The 19630-nt window shown below is 36.9% G+C and overlaps 1 pseudogene; it reads left to right on the top strand.

Moving 5' to 3' along the window:
* Positions 1–17753: 17753 nt before the first annotated feature.
* On the top strand, positions 17754–19347 carry LOC129506958 (importin subunit alpha-1-like; annotated as a pseudogene).
* Positions 19348–19630: the final 283 nt, after the last annotated feature.

The raw sequence follows: 19630 nt of genomic DNA, 5'->3' as shown, positions 1-19630 counted from the left end.
TCTTAGGATAATGGTGGCATGCCAGAAAAGCAGAATGAAGAAAAAGACAGAAATGCAGAGACATGCCTCTCAGAACTGTGATTTCTAGTTAGGTGGACACATGCCTTACCCATCCAGTGCCTGATACTGGAATGGTCTTCTAATCAGGCCAATATCCAGAACCCAATATTCTTTGCACAACTGACATTTCTTAGCCAATGCAGGTGGGGCCACACTTAGTACCTGCTCTCCCTCAGGAGGCAGGTCTCAAGCTAAGTTTCAGCCCTTTCCAATTGTCTGAACTCTGCTAATAGGACAGTCACATTTCAAAATAGAAGAAAACTCACGTAAAAGTACATATTCCAACTATAGAGAATTCAAAATCAGTGTTACTGGACAGATATTTTAGAACATATGGCATTACAAAAGGTGGTAATTTCTTAAAAATCAAAGCCTTAGAAATATAATACTTAAAATGAAAATAGTAAGCATAAAATCAAAAGACAAATGAGAAAATCTAACAAATAATGTTATTAAGTATATATTTGGCTAAATGGCCAACGAAAGAAAAAGTCTTCCTTGAAAGCAGCTATCAGAATGTAATACCACTGAGATTATATATATTTGATTGGTCCTTTTATAAATAGTTTATTCAATAATATTCATTGACCATTTTGCTCAGAATGATCAAAATGTACCTTGTTTTGAAATATTATATTGAAAATCCTACCTTTATTGACATTTCCCAGTTTTCATAAATAGGGTTAAGGATCTCAAAGAAAACCACTGAGAAGGTTTGTGACTCATTGGCCAAGGCTCCCATAGAGATCATTGCTAGTCCCTGTCAAACCATCACCACTACACCACCTTTCTGTCCACATAGCCCTCCTGCTTATGGTGAATACTCATGAAACAGTCTGCTCAGATCATCTCTGCCCTAGTCCAGCCATCAGCTACTTCCAGAACTGAGAGGAATGTTCACTAGTGAAGTTTGTTTTGCTGATTACAAATAAACATCCATGGTACCCATTGGTGAGAGAGAATGGATACTTTTACTTTCTAAATCTGTATCTCTATACTATTTTAAATACAGAAACTCTATTGAATAAAATGATGAAACCATAAATAAATAAATAGCACAATTTCCTGAGGGAAAATAATTAATTGTATCTGAAATTCAGATAAATAATTATAGAGATAAGCTACATTAAATAATGACAGGAATCCAGTCTTTGGAATGCCTTGTGTTCAAATCTTAACTTTACACTTACTAGCTGAGTGAACTTGAGCTAATGACTTAAGCTTCTGACCACAGTGCCCTCATTTGTAAAAAAAAAAAAAAAAAAAAAAAAGGTGATTCTACATGGAGAGGATTGCATTTAATATACATAAAGAACAGGGTGTAACATCCACACACAGTGGCATTTAATTAATAGAACAGAAGGCCCCCCCTTCTCCTTTGGGGATATGTTCCAAGACCTCCAATGGATTCCTGAAACCACAAATACCATACCCTATATATACAAACCTATGATAAGATTTTTTTCCTATACATACAAACCTATGATAAAGTCTAATTTATAAATTAGGCACAGTAAGAGATTAACAATAATAATAATAGAATAGGACAATTATAATAATAAACAGACATATCTCATTTTATTGCACTTTATTATATTCCACAGATACTGAGTTTTTTACAAACTAAAGGTTTGAGCAAATCTATTGGCACCATGTTTCCAACAGCATTTGCTCATTTCATGTCTCTGTATCACATTTTGGTAATTCTCACAATATTTCAAACTTTTTCATCATTATATTTATTACAAAGATCTGTGATCAGTGATTACTACTCACTGAAAGTTCACATGAGGATTACCATATTTTTAGCAATAAATAAAATATCTTTTAATTAAGGTATGTACATTGTTTTTAGACATAATGCTAATACACATTTTATAAACTACAGTATAATGTATACATAATGTTCATATGCACTGGGAAACCAAAAAATTCATCTCACTTGTTTTTTTGTGTTATTTATTTTATTGTGGTAGTCTGGAACCAAATCCACAATGTATTTGAGCTATGCCTATACTGTAACAAAAGCTATGTGACTGTGGTCTCTGTCTCTCAAAATATCTTACTGTACTCACCCTTGTGATGAGGTGAGATGACAAAATGCCTATATGATGAGATGAAGTAAAGGGAATGATTGGCATTGTGATGTCAGATGGAGGACCATCTGCTTCCAGACTATGATTGACCATGGGTAACAGAAACTGCAGAAAGTAAAAATGCAGATAAGGGGCACTAGTATAGCTATAATTTGCTTTTTCTTTTTTTAGTTTATTATATCTTTCTATCCATAGTAGGAACAGATGTCATTAATGGGCTAAATTTAGTTATGAAACAAACCAAGTGTTTTGCTGTCACGGTATACCATCTGTGTTGCTATCCTATCTTTCATTCTATCCCACCCATTTCCTAGCCCTAGGCTACTTTTTTGCCACTCCCAGCACCAGAAACAGTCCCTGACCCTGTTCTCCATGGCATTATATGTGTGCTTGCCTTTCTCCCCAAAAGGCCTACTCACTTCTTCTTTCATAAAGAATATGAATTTTTATTAAGGTGCTATTCTTTCAACTAGTTAAGTGACCACGTGTACTTCCCTACTTTAAACATTTAAAAATCATTAGTTATAGAGCCTTTCATTTCCTAACTCCCTCTCCCGCACCCCTCCTTGACATCAGGACCACAAGCAGGCACATCCTCTATGCCAGGCCAGCTCCCACTTACTTTGAACACCTAACCAGTTCACAAGCTTTTTGATAAATCCTTCCCTAAGTTAAACTGAGTTGGATGGTCCTCTCTGGCACCCATGGTGCCCTACACTTGCCTACCACACAGTCCTCATAACAATGGTTTATACAACATTTTTGTTCTCGTGTCTAACTCCTCTCACTCAACTATGAGCTTCCCAAGAACAGTGACCATGGATTATTTCTCTGTATGCCCAAAGACCACCACAGCATCTAGCAGGTAAGAGCTCCTAATAATTAAATGAATGTTTGGGTAGATGGACTTTTGTATAATAACGAATAGTTGTACTAAAAGATATATTTTCTAATTCACTAATTACTATGTTTATTTGGCAAACATGATCCAGATATGGAATGAGATTTATAAGTATAAATTTCTTATTGTGGTATAATTTACATAACAAAAATGCAATGTTTTAGGTTTATAGTTCAAGGAATATTGACAAATAGATCAATGGAACGAGGTAAAATATCAAGAAATAGGCTCACATACATGGGCAATTAATTTTTGACAAGGATGCCAAAGTGCTTCAACAGGGAAAGAAAATCTTTTCAACAAGTGATGTTAGAGCAATTGAATATATGGGGGGAAAAAATGAACTCAACCCCTACCTCACACCATAGATAAAAATTACAAATGGATAATAGCTCTAAAAGTAAAACTTTAAACTACAACAGTTAAAAAAAGGAAAGAAATCTTCATAACCTTGAATAAGATAAAAAACCATTTGTCATAGAAGAAAAAAAATCAATGATTGTTCCTCATCAAAATTTGTTAATTCACTCATCAAAGAAAATCAAAAAAGAGAGATAATTTTTAAAGCTTAAAAAAAATCCTATTTTTTTCTACAGGTACTTCTTCTTGGTAAACTTCAACTTTCACTCTCAGACCCAAGAACCCTCCATTCTAACTTCATCTGTAAATCATAAATCCAAGCGCTATCTCTACTAGTCTCTCTCAAGAACATTTTGTCTAAGGGCAACCATTTTTTCCTCCCTTCCACTCTGGAGATTAGTAGATGAAAGTAGAGCAGAAGGATAATCCTGCCATTCTCTCTGATTTCTTAAAATCTACATTTGTCTTTCTTCCAGTCAGGTAAAAGGTAAGACTTGGCAACCATAGTTTTACACTGCTACCTCCTCTAACTGACTGTTTCACATCCTTTCCAGATTCCTGTATGAAAACAAAATGATTCACATAGACAGCTCAAAATCATTTTTAACTAACTATGCTCATAAAATCTCTACATCTTAAGAGATATGGATGCTTCCTTTTGAATATTTAGTTAAAAAAATTCCGAGCATGAAAGAATTGCTTTGTAGCCAGAATCTTAAAACATGTATCTTTAATATGGATGAAATTGAGTGTTTTTATTTTAAAAGTTGTAAGGATCAAAATAGATATCACATGTGAAAATGCATTGTAAATTGCAATGCATGAGAGACATATATGGCATTTCAGGCTTCAATTTCCAGATACACAGCACAGTACATATTTGAAGTTCTCTCATTCTAAAATACAACTAGATCCTGAATAAACTATAACAAACACATTTTTAAATTAATTACTAGACTCTGTAGAAACATAGGAAAATCTCAATGAGAAGGAAAGAAGACAGCAAATTGAACCTAATGTTGGGAACTTGGACAGTAAGCAAACACAAAAGGATTTCCCTTATTGAAAATGTTCACATTACTAACATATATCTGCTATTGGAAACTGAGCCTTGGCCCTCATTGAAGTGCTGAAGCTGTATTCTAGCATTATTCCAGGACACTCAAAGGGAGTTAAACTGTTTTCAGTTTGGTAATTCTCCTTGACTCCCAGCAGATACAAAGGGAAAAAAAATCCTTTATGAAAAAAAATACTTCCCATATATTGGGCCTTCAGAAGTCTCACAGATAAAGACAACAAAATATAAGCTTATAATACAAAATTTCAAAATTCACACAAAGAAACAAGCATGTATAAGTAAGAATCAGCAGAAAACCAAAAACATAGTTGTTACCCAAGTACTTCAAGTATTCTCAAAAATAGAATTTGAAGTACTATTATGAAATGTTGGAAGAAATAAAAGGTAGAACTAAAAGGTATCAAAAATGACCTAATAGATTTTAAAGGCCAATTTTATTACTTCAAGAACTAAAAAATGTAATCGTTGATATAAAAATTTAATGGATGGGTTAAACATTGGATTAATCACATCTGAAAAAACAACAATGAACTGAAACATGGAGCTGAAAAAATAATCTCAGTTATATCACAAAAAAGGAGATGAAAACATACATGGTTAAGAGATGTGGGCAAGACAGTAATAGGCATCCAATCAGAGAATACCAGAATAAAAGAATAGAGAGAATGGGAGGAAAGAAATATTGAGGAGAAAATAACTAATAATTTTCTAGAACTGATGAAAAATACTACCCTTCAGAATTAGGAAACATACCATATACTAAGCAGGATAAATAAAAATAAATCCACAGAAACATAATGGTGAGACTCAGACCACCAAAGACAAGAAGAAGATCTTAAAGGCATTCAAAGATCAGAAAAAATAGGTCACCAACAAAAAAAACAGAAAATGGACAATACTGATGTCCCAAATGCAACAATGAAACCTTGAAGTCAGTGGAATAATGTCTTCAAAGTGCTGAGAGAAAATGACTGTCAACTTGGAGCTATGATCAGCAAGACTATCATTCAGATAAACAAAAACTGAGAGTGTACTACCAAGAGAATTCCAGTAAGAACTTCTAAAACATGTACTTCAGGCCTTAAATGGTGTTTTATCCAGGGAATGCTTTCTCAGTGAGGTTATAACACCCTCTAGGGAGATAAAATGTGTTCTTAGCAGGAAAAAACAAAAAAGTAATCTTATTCTATGTATAAAGCAAAGGTATACCTAAAAACAGACAAATACACAGTTATACCTACACTATTAAAATTGATTGGTGGAGGGAGAGGGAACAATAAGAAAAAAAATCTCAAAAGTCTCCTTGGGAATGGGGACAATAATGAAAAGAGGGTTGAGAATTCAAAGTTTTAGAATTAAAAGAGAATTTCTTTTTTTTTAAGATTTTATTTGTTTATTTATCCATGATAGACACACAGAGAGAGAGAGAGGCAGAGACACAGGCAGAGGGAGAAGCAGGCCCCATGTAGGGAGCCCGACATGGGACTCGATCCCAGGATTCCAGGATCATGCCGTGGGATGAAGGCAGGCGCTTAAACCGCTGAGCCACCCAGGCTACCCTAAAAGAGAATTTCTTAAGGTGGCTATGTTTAAGATCAATATAAGAAAACCAGTCATATTTCAATATACTACCACAAGAAATTAGAAAATGTAACTTTAAAAAATATAACTTATAATAGCAAAAAATATATAAAATAAGTCTAATAAAATGTATGTAAAAATTGATGAAGAAGTGTACAAAACTTTATTGAAAGTCATTAAAACAAGCTTGAAAAATGGAGAGACACCCATGTTTGTATTTAAGAAGGCTCAAAACCTTAATGATAATTATCTCCAAAAAGATCTATGGATTCACCGTAAATTCAAATCAGATTTTGGAGGGTTTTTATGTTTACTCTTTTTAGTTAGTTTTTATCTGAGTTTTTATTTGACACACAATGTTAGATTAGTTTCAGGTGTATAACAGTGATTCAACAACTCTGTATGTTATGCTATGGTCATCACAAGTATAGCTGCCACCTATCACCATACAACATATTATAGTACTATTGACTATATTCTCTATGCTGTACCTTTTATTCCTGTGACTTATTCATTCCATAACTGGAAGTATCTCTCACTACCCTTCACTCATTTTGCCCATTCCACACCCCCACCCCTCTGGTAACCATCAGTTGTTTTCTCTGTATTTATGGTTCTGCTTCTGCTTTTTTTTGTTTGTTTGTTCATTCGTTCATTTTGTTTTTTAGATTCCACAGATAAGTGAAATCAGATGGTATTTGTCTTTCTTTGAGTTATTTCACTTAGCATTATACTCTCTGGATCCAACCACACTGTCACAAATGGCAAGGTCTCATCCTTTTTTATGGTTACATAATATTTCTGTGTGTGTGTGTATGTGTGTGTATATATACATCTTCTCTATTCATTCATCTGTTGATGGCCACTTGAATTGCTTAAATTTATATGACAGGGTACTGTGTCTCAAGACACTCCTAAAGAATAAATTTGAGGAAATTGTGCTGTCAAATATCATGACATCTCATAAACCACAGTACTGAAGACAGGGCAGTGTTGGCACAGGAATCAAAAAGTGATTGATAGAACAGCATAGAAAACCCAGAAACAGCCCCTGCATATGTTTGGATAACGTAAGAATTCTTACATTGCCAATAAAAGTATCATTGTTTCTCACTGGTTCTCCTGGACCAATTGCTGTGGTCTGCACTATTTGTGGATCTGATGGCTTATGTGTCATGGTACCACCCCTAGATCCAGAGAAGCGTCAGCCCCAATTAAGCCACAAGGATTGAGAGTGGGAAGGGAAATCCCCAAAGAGGAAAAAGAGGCAACAATAAACAGAAAAGTGTAATGGATGCCGAGAGGAGAGAAAAAAAAGTTCACCACACATGCTGTAAACCAGTCTTAATAAAACCGACATCCTTAGTGATAAGAGGATCATGGATGTTGGTACAAAGTACTCACAGTGTGCCACACAGGCCCACAGATACATGTACAAGTAAGGGGGCTATTCATTTCATTTGTGCCCTTGTTTGATTACCAGGTCTTTTGCTTTCAGGTGAATCCTTTAGTCCCATTCTGGGTCCTTAAGTCAGCATCTTAGAAAGCATCTTATTTTTTTTTTTTTTTGCATCTTATTTTTTTCAATCCAAGTCTCTGGCTCATTATCTCCTAACATTTTCTCAAAAGAACATATTTTCTTCTTACTGCTCTAATGAAGCATTTCCCAAAGTATGTTCTACAGAATCCAAATGCTTGGGGGTGTTTCTGGGTATTAGAGTTCTTAATCCATTATGAAATAAGTCTGGAAACAGTTTGCTCATGTCTTGACTGCCTTACCACTGGACCCTGGAGCTCTTCACATGACAGTGGGCATTGAGAATCTTTTAGAATGGGATCTGATGTCTGAACTCCTACCATTCACACCCCCTTGCACCCAGGGCACCCTCTCTTCTCCAGGTGGTGATAACCATCAAGAATGGAACTTATTTAAAGATTCTAGGGAATATCTTCCCCTTGGATGTTCCCCCATGCTGGAGACATTCCCAGATAGGACCTTTGGTTCCCAGTGACAGAGTCTGTCCCATTGCAGCAGCATTTCTGGACATCCTGTTGTTTCTCAGGCCTCATCTCACCTGCCTGAAGCAATAAACCTAATAAAGTACTTTCTTAGTTTTCTTTGATGGGGTTATATTTGTTTTATAATAAAAATTTTAAGTATTTTAAAAACTTAATCTTAGTACAGTTTTGAGTTAAGGACTATTACTCTAAATAGACATCCACATAAAATTTCATGAGTAGCCTCTTTAGGAAGTATTAGTTTGAAATAGAAAGAATACAGGATTAAAACTAAGGATCTGGGTTTCAGTTCTGGCTTTTCCACTCATATCAATGTGAGCTGAAAGAAGCCTCATTAATTGCTAAACCTCAGTTTTCTCATCTGTAAATGGGGATAGTGTGATATACCTAAGGCACTGTTGTAATTATGTTATCTGTAATTATGTTATCTGTATAAACTCATTCAATTCCTACACCAATCCTAAGAAGCTGGTACCATCTCCAGGTAATTATCTCCTTTTCACAGAAGAGGCTAGCTGAGGAATATAAAGGATAAATAACTTGCCCGCGGTCACATATCTAAATAGGTAACCCTGCCTGGATGCCTGGATGCCTGGATTTTAACACAGAAAGCTGTTTGGAGCCTATACCCTTGCCCACTACACTTTGTGCTGCCTCCTAATTGAGACTGTACACAAAGTAAGATAGTGTGTCATTTCCCTGCCCAACTCCCAAACTATAAGTGCCAAGTAGAAAGGGATTGTGATTTACAACCTTGTATCCTCTTCACTGGGCTTGGTCTCTGACCATACTCAGTTAAAATACTACACCACCGGGCAGCCCCGGTGGCTCAGTGGTTTGATGCCGCCTTCAGCCCAGGACCTGATCCTGGAGGCCCAGGATCGAGTCCCATGTCGGGTTCCCAGCATGGAGCCTGCTTCTCCTCTGCCTGTGTCTTTGCCTCTCTCAATCTGTGTCTCTCATGAATAAATAAATAAAGTCTTTTTAAAAAATACTACACCACTAAAATACTTCTGCATAGTTGGTAACAAGTCACTGCCTCAAGCCCTTTCCCAAGATTTCCCCTAATCTCCTCAGATCCAGAAACTACAGGGTTAATCCCTTATCCAGCAAACAATGTCCAGATTCAGAACAAATATTTAATATGTCACCCTGCGCAGGAAATAACAATAGACACTTCATAAGTGAGTGGAGCTCAGGAAATCAAACCAAAAGTCATGTTCTTGGTAAATAGTAAAAATTGGATTCAGACCCTGATCTACCTGATTCCAAAGCCCATGGCCTGTGACAGAACCACCCATAAGCATCAGTTTCTGAGGAACTTGAAGCCAGAGAGCCAGAACAGAGCTAACTGTTTACCACAGACTCAAGAACCTAGAGGAAAATTCTAACTGCATACCTGGCTTACAAGTCTCACCCATCATCCCATCCCATCTCCTTGAGTTCATCACTACCTCTTTCTCCAAACCCCAGCTGCAGTGGCTTCTTTCTGTCCCTTGGCCATATTTGGTTTCTATGGCTTGGAAAGCTCTTTCAGCAGACTCTCGCATTCTGACTTCTCATCATTCAGGTCACATCAGAAAATCACCTCCTCAGAGAGGACTTCTCAGGCCACCACACCTAAGACTGCTCTTCTCCCAATCACCACACCCTTCTCACAATCATCTGAAGAATTATTGTTTGTTTTTCGTTCTTTGTTTTGCTTCACCCTCACTACATTATAAATACCATGAAGCCAGGGACCAGTCTCTCCTTTTCATCCTGTACCCACAGCTCCTAGCACATTTCTGAATACACGAATGAGGAGCAATTATGGATATTCAGAAAGTGATAGTCCACTAGTTAAAGCAGGCCAAGCCCAGACATTTTTGAAATATAGCAAAAAACACCCAAAAAATTCTGGCAGAGTTTCATCCTCTTTCCAGTGTTAAGTGAGTACCTGCCATGTGCCAGGTACCATCCTAAGTACTGAGGAAACAGTACAAAAGGAAGGAAACAGGCAAAAATCCTCACCTTCACGAAGTTTTTCTAGTAGGGGAATTCAGGTAATAAGTATACACATGAGTAAAACATATCACATGCCAGATGGTGACAAGTGCTAAAGACAAAAATAAAATATGAAGCAGAATTAGGAAGCATAGGGGTCCTAGGAGTGTATAGCACTAAGCAGAGGAGTCATTTAAAGCCCTGGAGGCTGGGAGCCACGGTGTGTCTGAAGAAAAAACACTCCACATGGAGTGGACAGCAAGCACAAAGACCTTGATGCAAATATGCCTGGTATGTTCAAGGAAAAGCAAGGAAGCTAGAGTGGAAGTGTAATAAAAGAGTAGGACACAAGGCAACCTTGAATGAGATGGGAACCACTAGAAGGATTTGAGAAGAGGAGAGATGTGCTCTGCTCTCAGAGCATAGACTGAAGGGAACAGCAAAGGAGAGCTGAAGCACACAGAGTAGCTCAGAGACTATGCATTGCAATAATACAAGCAACAGATCCTGGCAGCTGGGACCAGAGTGATAGGGGTGGATGTAGAGAAAAATAGTAGAACTCTGAGCCTCTGAAATCAGAGCCAACAAATAGATATGGAGAGGAAAAAAAGAAGACAGTAACAATTAGCAGGCATGCTTTTGAACCTTTTTGCTAAAAATGACACTGGCTTAGGAGCAAGAAGAACTAGACTTGCCAGTGGGGGAAAGGAGCAGATAGAGAAAGATGGGATTGGGATTAAGGGAAGGAACCCCAGAGGCAGATGGGGAAACACAGCACCACCAGACAAGATAAAGAGGGTGGGGGGAAAGAGGCATGGAAAAAGCCTTTCTAGCAGCTGCTTCCTCAGAGAAGCTGTGTCTCTAAAACATCCTTTTGAGAAGGTGAACACGCTGACATTCAAAGCTAACTTCATGGGCATGTGATCTGTGTAGCCTCACAGGGACCCCCACTTAGAAGGGGCCCTGGAGGCGCGATCCTGGGGACCCGGGATCGAGTCCCACATCGGGCTCCCGGTGCATGGAGCCTGCTTCTCCCTCTGCCTGTGTCTCTGCCCCTCTCTCTCTCTGTGACTATCATAAATAAAAATTAAAAAAAAAAAAAAGAAGGGGCCCTGGACTTGATTTAACACTCTGTGGTCACTGTCCTAAAATTCATGATAATTTTATTTTTTTAAAAGATTTTAATTTATTTATTCATGAGAGACACACACAGAAAGAGAGAGAGAGGCAGATACACAGGCAGAGGGAGAAGCAGGCTCCATGCAGGGAGCCCGACGTGGGACTCGATCCTGGGTCTCCAGGATCACGCCCTGGGCTGAAGGCAGGCAATAAACCACTGAGCCACCCGGGCTGCCCCTCATAGTTTTAATAAGGAGCTCCATATTTCCATATTGCACTGGGCCTTGCATATTATGCAGCCAGTTCTTCTAACAGTGCTCTCCATTCACAAATATAGTCTCCAAGTGTGACATTTTGTGGGAAAAGTGAGATGATCATGTTAAAAAACCTTTTGGAAACTCCCAGGAAAGGAAATGCTATGTTGGTCTGTGCTCTGAGCAGCACACCAGCAACTCCAGGAACATTAGCACACAGCTCAAGACCAAAGAGCCTTCTTGGCCTCTTTAAAAGAAAAAAGGACAACGACAACACAAACAATGTCTCTCGTGGAAAAATATAGCATTCCATCTTCCTTAGTTTATTTCTGCCCTCCAAAAACAAATGCATCAAGGAATGGTCCCCACAACCATTGTCATTTTGATTGGTGCCAAAAATTGGGACCCAGCCATGGTCTTATGATTGATTCTGCAGCACAGAAAGGAAAACATTAATATTGATTTATCTGTTCATTCTCTTTATTCACTGTTCATCCATTTACCCAGACTAGCCATAGCAGCTAGACACTAGAAAATTAAATTTAAAACAACTCCTCTATTCTAGGTAGACTCATTCTCCTTTCTCTGCTGCTAGGGCTGTAGTTCCAACAAGCTAAAGCTTCTGTTGATTTTATTTTTTTAAAATATTGTGCAATCCACTAAGAGGTCAGGGGACAGGAGCACTCACAAAAATAATGTTGGAATAATATAAACCCCAAAACTGCAAGATTGACAGAATTTGTTCCTTTATGGATGGTTGTTTTGGCACCACTGTGGAACATCTCAAAAAATGTCAATGGCAGCTTACTAAGCAGGTAGACACATCTTACAGCATCAGAATAATAAAGATCTTTTCATCCTCATGCAGCATCCTGTGGTGCAGCCCAGTCACTCACTCCACATGACAAAAACATGGGGCAGGACTCTCCCTGTGACCTACACTAAGATTCAGAAAGCTGGAGTGTTTACGTTTATATTGGGGCATCTTTAAATCAGAGTCAATCAACCAATAACCAAAAAGATATTGGTTACCTACTAGGTACAAGCACTATACTCATACTATTAAAAAAGGAAGATTAGGGCTTGTTCTCAAAGGGTACAGCACTGAGCTAAATTTTGCAGAACTGCTCTGATGTACAGCTCCCATGATGGACAAGGCATAAAATGTCTTCAGTAATTACTGCCTTGCTTATATGCTTCCAATATGAAATCCTTCTTCACATCACATTTCTAAGCACTACCATAAAATGATGCTATGACCTTCTGTCTCTCTTTTTCACACACACACACACACACACACACACACACATACACACACACCTAGGTGTGCACATATACACACAATTGAAAAGTGGAAAAGTAGGGGAAAATGCCAGACATTGGAGAAAGAGTTAAATAACTGGCATACTAACACAACCATCGATTACTAGAGTCATACTTAATGGAAAGGATGCTGTCTTATGTGCCTAGAATAGAACACAAAAAAGCATGGATACAGATTACACTAATGTTAGCTGCAAAAGCTAACTTGGTCCAAGGGAGGACACTGGAACCTCTTGTAATGAACTGTGCAAATACCTCCTGTTCCCTTTCACTCAGCATGAGATTTATGGTTGTCTCTGAATGAGCCATTCAAGAGGAAGTATTTGTTTATCTGAACAGAAGGATGTCATTATCATTATCATTATCATTCTGAGGAAGAGTGCTTTCATTTGAGGCCTCTTATGCATACCTAGTATACAGTAATAGAGTTCCCCTATGGGAATTGGCAATCCATATTGGGGTTCAGGAGCAATGCCCGGCTATTACTAAGGTATCATTGTCCCCACTTTGCTACTCTGGTGTCCATCCCACAGAAGGTAAGATTCTTCCTTTTGTCCTGAAACAAGATTCAAAAAAACTCAATCATGTCACTTTACACTGAAAGCAGTAAGAAGAAGAAGAAGAAGAAAAAAGACTAAGAATCAACATATTTGCTTATAAGAATTAGTTCTCCTTTGGTTAAAATGACAAACTAAGACAAAATCCAGCTTTCCTTGGCAATTAACTAATGGACTTGAAAGGATGCCCTTCCTCCAGCAGGTGTTTTTAGCATACTGAACTAACAACAGTAGATAAAGTTTGTGTTTTTATGACCCAATTTTCAGTGCATACCTTGTTTTGAGATAAGACAACTGATATACTTAAAAAGACTTTCCTTCAATCAGATCTGTACCTATGTTTCTAAAATAAGAGGTTATATTAAAGGAAATTTATGTCCCATTGCCACTCCTTTATAATACATTAAGTACTTTGAAAGTCATTACTTGTTTCTCTTCAAAAGAGAATTGAATTTAAGAAGGAAGCTTATCTAAGTTCTTTAAGATTTGGAAAGTAATTACTGAGATAGGCCTGTATTCATTTCAAGTGAAAATTTTACTTAAGCACCGGAAGCCACATGATTAAAAATGAAGGTTGTTTAAAGTGTTTTAAATTTTATTTCGCAAATTAAAAAAAAAAAGATGATCCCAGAAAAATGTAGCTTTTCTTGAGATTGTTTTCAAAAACAACCCTCTGACCCAACGCTGACTATGTCCTTGCATAATCACAGCTCTGGAATCAACTTTGTTTGGAAGACAGATAATCTTCTCCCAAGACTGCATAGGATGTTCCATTTTGTACCTTAAAGGTTGCGGAACTAGAGATGTCCAGATGATACACAGTGGTTTTTTTTTTCAAATAATGTATATTTAAATTAGAGAACAAACATCATCATTTGGGGTCCACTGTAAGTACCTGACATTTATTAGTATCTTTCTTCTTCCTTTTTCTATGGCAATACTTGTTTTTTAGTACATTAAAGCCAACATACTTGAAAAAGATGTACATGACAACCTCCAGGACTACCTGGTAAAGAGCATCTTCCCCTTTATGCCTGGCTAGACCTCTTCTAGTTTAGACAACTCAGATGATAAATTGGCCTCAGTACATCACAAAGTAGTCCTTTCAGAGTATTGCCAGAAACTAAAAACAAGAAATGGAATCAGCTATCAAAATTTTTGGCCTACAAAACCCACCAGGTTCCATTTTGGTTTATAAATTATTTTTACCAAAACTTCAAGGAAAGGATACTCTTATAGAAAATGTTTTAAGGAGGGAAGAAAGGAAAGCCACCAACTAATTTTTCTAAGTTTATAACAAATTTGATAACAAAACTAGAGAAGTGCAGTGCAATAAAAGATAATTATAAACTAATCCTACATAATTATTAATATAGATGGAAGAGTCCTAAATATTAATAAGTTAAACCCAATAGTATATTTTCTTAATTACATCATAATCATTTGGGGTTTAGCCCAAGACATAAAATAAGTTCAACATCAGAAAATCTATTAAGATGTAACGCTCGTTAATGAAGTAAAGAGGGGGGAACCTCAATAGGTGCCGACAAGTCATTTGTCAATATTAAACGTTCATTCATGACTTATCAAGTGCTCTTAGTGAACTATGAATTTTCATAGGAGGGAATTTTCTTAATATGATAAGAAAAAAAGTATCCACCAAAAACTAAGAGCAGATATAACATATAATGATAGAAATTTAAAAATACTGTTGTTAAGGTTAGAAATATAATAAAGATACGTCTGCTTTCCCTGCTTTTGTTAAACATTGTTGTGGAAGTGCTAGGCAATGCAGGAAGACAAAGGAGAGAAAAAAAAAAGTTTGGAAAGAAAGACGCTATATTGCCACTATTTGCAACTATTATTTTCCACGTATAAATGTGGGATAATCTACAGACCAAATATTAGAAGCAGGAAGAAAGTTTTGCTGGCTACAAAATCAATAAACTAAAATCAGTAATATTCCTAGCAATAACAATAGCCAGCAACCAATAACAACTGTTAAATACAATACGGTGGGGATCCCTGGGTGGCTCAGCGGTTTAGCGCCTCCCTTTGGCCCTGGGCACGATCCTGGAGTTCCAGGATCAAATCCCGCATCTGGCTCCCGTCATGGAGCCTGCTTCTCCCTCCTCCTGTCTCTCTCTCTCTCTCTCTCTCTCTCTCTCTCTCTCTCTGCTATCATAAATAAATAAATAAATAAATAAATAAATAAATAAATAAATAAATAAATCTTTAAAAAATAAAAATAAATAAATACAATACAATACGGTGTATATGCACTTGCAATTCACAATAGCAGCAAGAATTTTAAAGAAACTAGGAATAAATCTCACAAAATGTTTTAAGAAACAATTATAAAATGTTATGAAAGCATAAAAGAAGTCTTGGATAAATAAGATATACCTTGTTCATGGACGGGAGACTGAATAAAGATGTAATTTTTTTTCCAATAAGATCAACGTGATTGTAATCCCAATGACAGAGTGGAACTTAGCAAGTTGATTTTGAAGTTCATATAGAAAAGTAAATTTCTAAGAGTCAATACAATTCTAAAAAAGAGCAAGGGTAGTGCTCTGGCAGATACCAAGATATCATAGACTTTATAGTAATTAAAACAGGTGGTACTAGTGAAAAGATAAAGAGATTAATGAAACAAAATAGGAAGCCCATAAATATGGCAAATGATAGAGATTGGCTTATATGGTAGGAGGGAAAGGATAAAATATTGAGTTAAAAATGTTGGAAAATGTGGCTTTCTATCTGGAAAACAAAAACAAATAATAACATTACACTACACATAAAAATGAATTCCAGATGAATTTTAAAAATGTGAAAATCAAAAATTTAAACTGCAGAGAAAAAATAAAGCACAATTAGCTTCCAATTAAAGATAGAAAGTCAAATGCATACATTAGTATTTGCTTCCTCCTTAAATTCTAGTAAAATAATAATCAATGGTCCTCCAGACATGAAACCACAAAAACAAAAGGAATGGAAAGATTAACAGCAGTAGCATAATTTGCAATCTGAAAAGCAGATGAGTGAGCAATAATTGACAGACCCCCAAGATGCCAAATTCTAAACTGGCAGTGAAAACATCAAGGAACCTGATTTACTGGATAGAATTTCAATTATCAATTGGCTTTTCCAGTACCACTGGATATGAAGAGTAACAATAGTTTATAAACAAGAAAATTGGTTAAAGTATTTTAAAGAAGCAGTTAGACCCCCAAATCATCATCTTCAGTCTGTCAGCAAGGGAAACTGCCCATCCCTGACTTTGTGGTTTACTTATGCAGATGATAAAATTAAAAGTCTATGGATTGGGGGACACTAGCCTCGCTGAGGGAAAGGGTACCTTATGAATATAGAAGGATTAAAGTAAACATTTTAATTCTGAAGGTTGAAATTCTTGACTTATTTTCTCCACGTAGTTCCCAGAATTCTGATAGCCAAGCTTTGTATATGTTCCAATCAAGAACATAAAAAGCTCTTCTAAGGAAAAGGCTCGCAAAAAAGATCTAAAGAATATTATACTGGGAGTTTCTAAATATAATTTCCCAGCCTGATCTTCCTCTATAATGACACCTACAGTTAGCAAGTCCCAATCAGGTTTAGTGCCCCACTCAACTACAAGAGTACAGCCAAGCATCCCCAACTTTTTAAAGAAGATCTAATTGAAAGACCAAAGCTAAAAAGCCAATTTGAAAGAAACAGACTCCATGTCAGAAGAAAAAAACGTTTAAAACTCTTATTAGTATCACTACAGACATGAGAAGATACTATATACCCATGAACTAATAACAAGTTACTTTTTTAAATGAAAAGTTTTTTTAAGACCCTTGGATATTAGAAAGCTGATAGAAAAAAAATTAAAAATCTCATTTTGAGGGTTAAAAGATAAAGTTGAAAGATTTTCCGTTAAAGTAAAATGAAGAAATAAAGAGATAGAAGATAAAAGAGAAATTATAAAACCTTAAGAGGAAATTATTGCAGAAATAATTTAAATTTTTTTCTAGAACTGAAGAACATACTTTTTCAGACTAAATGGGCTCAGTAACTGCCCACAACAATGATGACAATTAACATGCATCAAGACACACTATCATGAAATTTCAGAAACACTAAAAGATCTTCCAAGCTTCCAAAAAAGGAAATAAAATAGCGAGAGGTGTCAAACAAAGAACAATTATCAGAATAGCTTCTCAGGCACAAATAACAACACTCTAAAAGAGAGTGGAGCAATACTTTTAAATTTTTTCTGGAGGAAAATGATTTTCAATCTAAAATTATATATCCAAAGGCTGATCCATGGTGGACATTTTGAGGCCAGCTGACCTACAACCTATGCACCCCACACCACCTCCTGTGGAAGCCTGAGCCAGTTGTGTAGCTTTCTCCCTCTGCCTCATAACCATGTCCACCAACGAGAATGCTAATTCACCAGCTGCCCACCTTACTAGACTCAAGAACAAAGAGAAAGATAGTACAGAAATAAGGCAGCATGGAATAGAAGTTAACATGGAGCTTGAGGAAAAGCTAAGAATGATGACTAGATGCTGAAAAGGAGAAATTTAAGGTCATTTCCTGATGATACTACCTCTCCCCTGCAGGAAAACTGCAACAACCAGGACACTATAAATTCGTCTGTTGATGACATTGTAACAGCATAAGTAGCAATAATTTGGAAAGCCAGTTCCAGGCTACTCAAGCTGCTAGAAAACTGCTTTTTTAAGGAAAAACAGACCCCCATCACAACATGATCTGGGCTGGTTTGATTCCAAAATTTGTGTCCTTCTTGGGCAGAACTGATTGTCGTCCTATTCATTTTGAATCTGCTTGGGTCCTCACTAACACTGCTTCTGGGACATCAAAACAGACCAAGACGGCTGTGGTAGATGGAGGTGCCAACCCAGCATTCACTTCTCTGTTGCCATCTTCCATGCCCACATCAGTGAACAAGCTATATGGGCTCTAGGAAACATTGCAGGTGATAGTTCAGTTTTTCAAGACTTGGTTATCAAGTATGGGGCAGTTGACCCACTGTTGGCGCTCCTTGAAATTCCTGATATCCCATCTTTAGCATGTGGTTACTTATGTACCCTTTAAAACCTTTGTCACAACAAGAATCCTACACCCCTGGTAGATGCTGTTGAGCAGATTCTTCCTACCATAGTTCGTCTCCTGCATCGTGATGATCCAGAAGTATTAGCAGATACCTACTAAGCCATTTCCTACCTTACTGATGATGGTCCAAATGAATGGATTGAAATGGTTTGAAAACAGGAGTTGTGCCTCAACTTGTGAAGCTTCTAGGAGCTACTGAATTGCCTGTTGTGACTCCTGCACTAAGAGCCATAGGAAATACTATCATTGGGACAGATAAACAGACTCAGATTGTAATAGATGCAGGAGCACTTGCTGTCCCTCCCAGCCTACTAATGAATCCCAAAACTAATATTTATAAGAAAGCTACATGGACAATGTCAAACATCACAGCTGGTCACCAGGACCAGATACACAAAGTTGTGAATCATGGATTAGTCCCATTCCTTGTTGCTATTCTCTCTAAAACAGACTTTAAGACATAAAAAGAAGCTGTATAGGCTGTGACCAACTAGACAAGTGGTAGAACAGTTAAAAAATTGTATACCTCATTCATTGTGGCATAATAGAACCATTGATGAACCTCTTAACTGCAAAACATACCAAAACCATTCTGGTTATTCTGGATGCCTTTTCAAACACCTTTCACACTGCTGAAAAACAAGGTGAAACTGAGAAATTTGGTATAATGACTGATGAATGTGGAAATTTGGACAAAACGGAAGCTCTACAAAACCATGAAAATGAGTCTTTGTACAAAGCTTCATTAAACTTGACTGAGAAGTATTTCTCTCTAGTGGAAAAGGAGGATCAGAATGTTGTGCCAGAAACCACTTCTGAAGGCTATACATTCCAAGTTCGGATGGTACTCTTGGGGCCTTTAACTTTTAAATTATACAGCTGAGGCAGAAAGTTGTTTGTTGTGTACCCTGTTTGGTAGAAGTTTGTCTACTGTTTCTCTACGAAGAACTCTTTTTAAATGTGTTTTGTTATTGCAGCACTTTTTACAATGAAACTATACTTGAGCAGTTCCAAACTGTACAGACTGTATGAAGCTCCTCCTCTCAGTAGGGTTCTTATTTCTATGTGAAATCTCCTCTCTTGCAGTGCCCAGTAAATAAAGATTAAATTCCACCCTTTTCCTTAAAAAAAATAATAAATAAAATAATATATCCAACAAAAGTAGT

Source organism: Nyctereutes procyonoides, unplaced genomic scaffold, assembly GCF_905146905.1.
Source record: "Nyctereutes procyonoides isolate TBG_1078 unplaced genomic scaffold, NYPRO_anot_genome, whole genome shotgun sequence".
Classification (NCBI taxonomy): Eukaryota; Metazoa; Chordata; class Mammalia; order Carnivora; family Canidae; genus Nyctereutes; species Nyctereutes procyonoides.
Note: the sequence above shows the minus strand (reverse complement) of the source record. Positions and strands in the feature narration are given on the sequence as shown.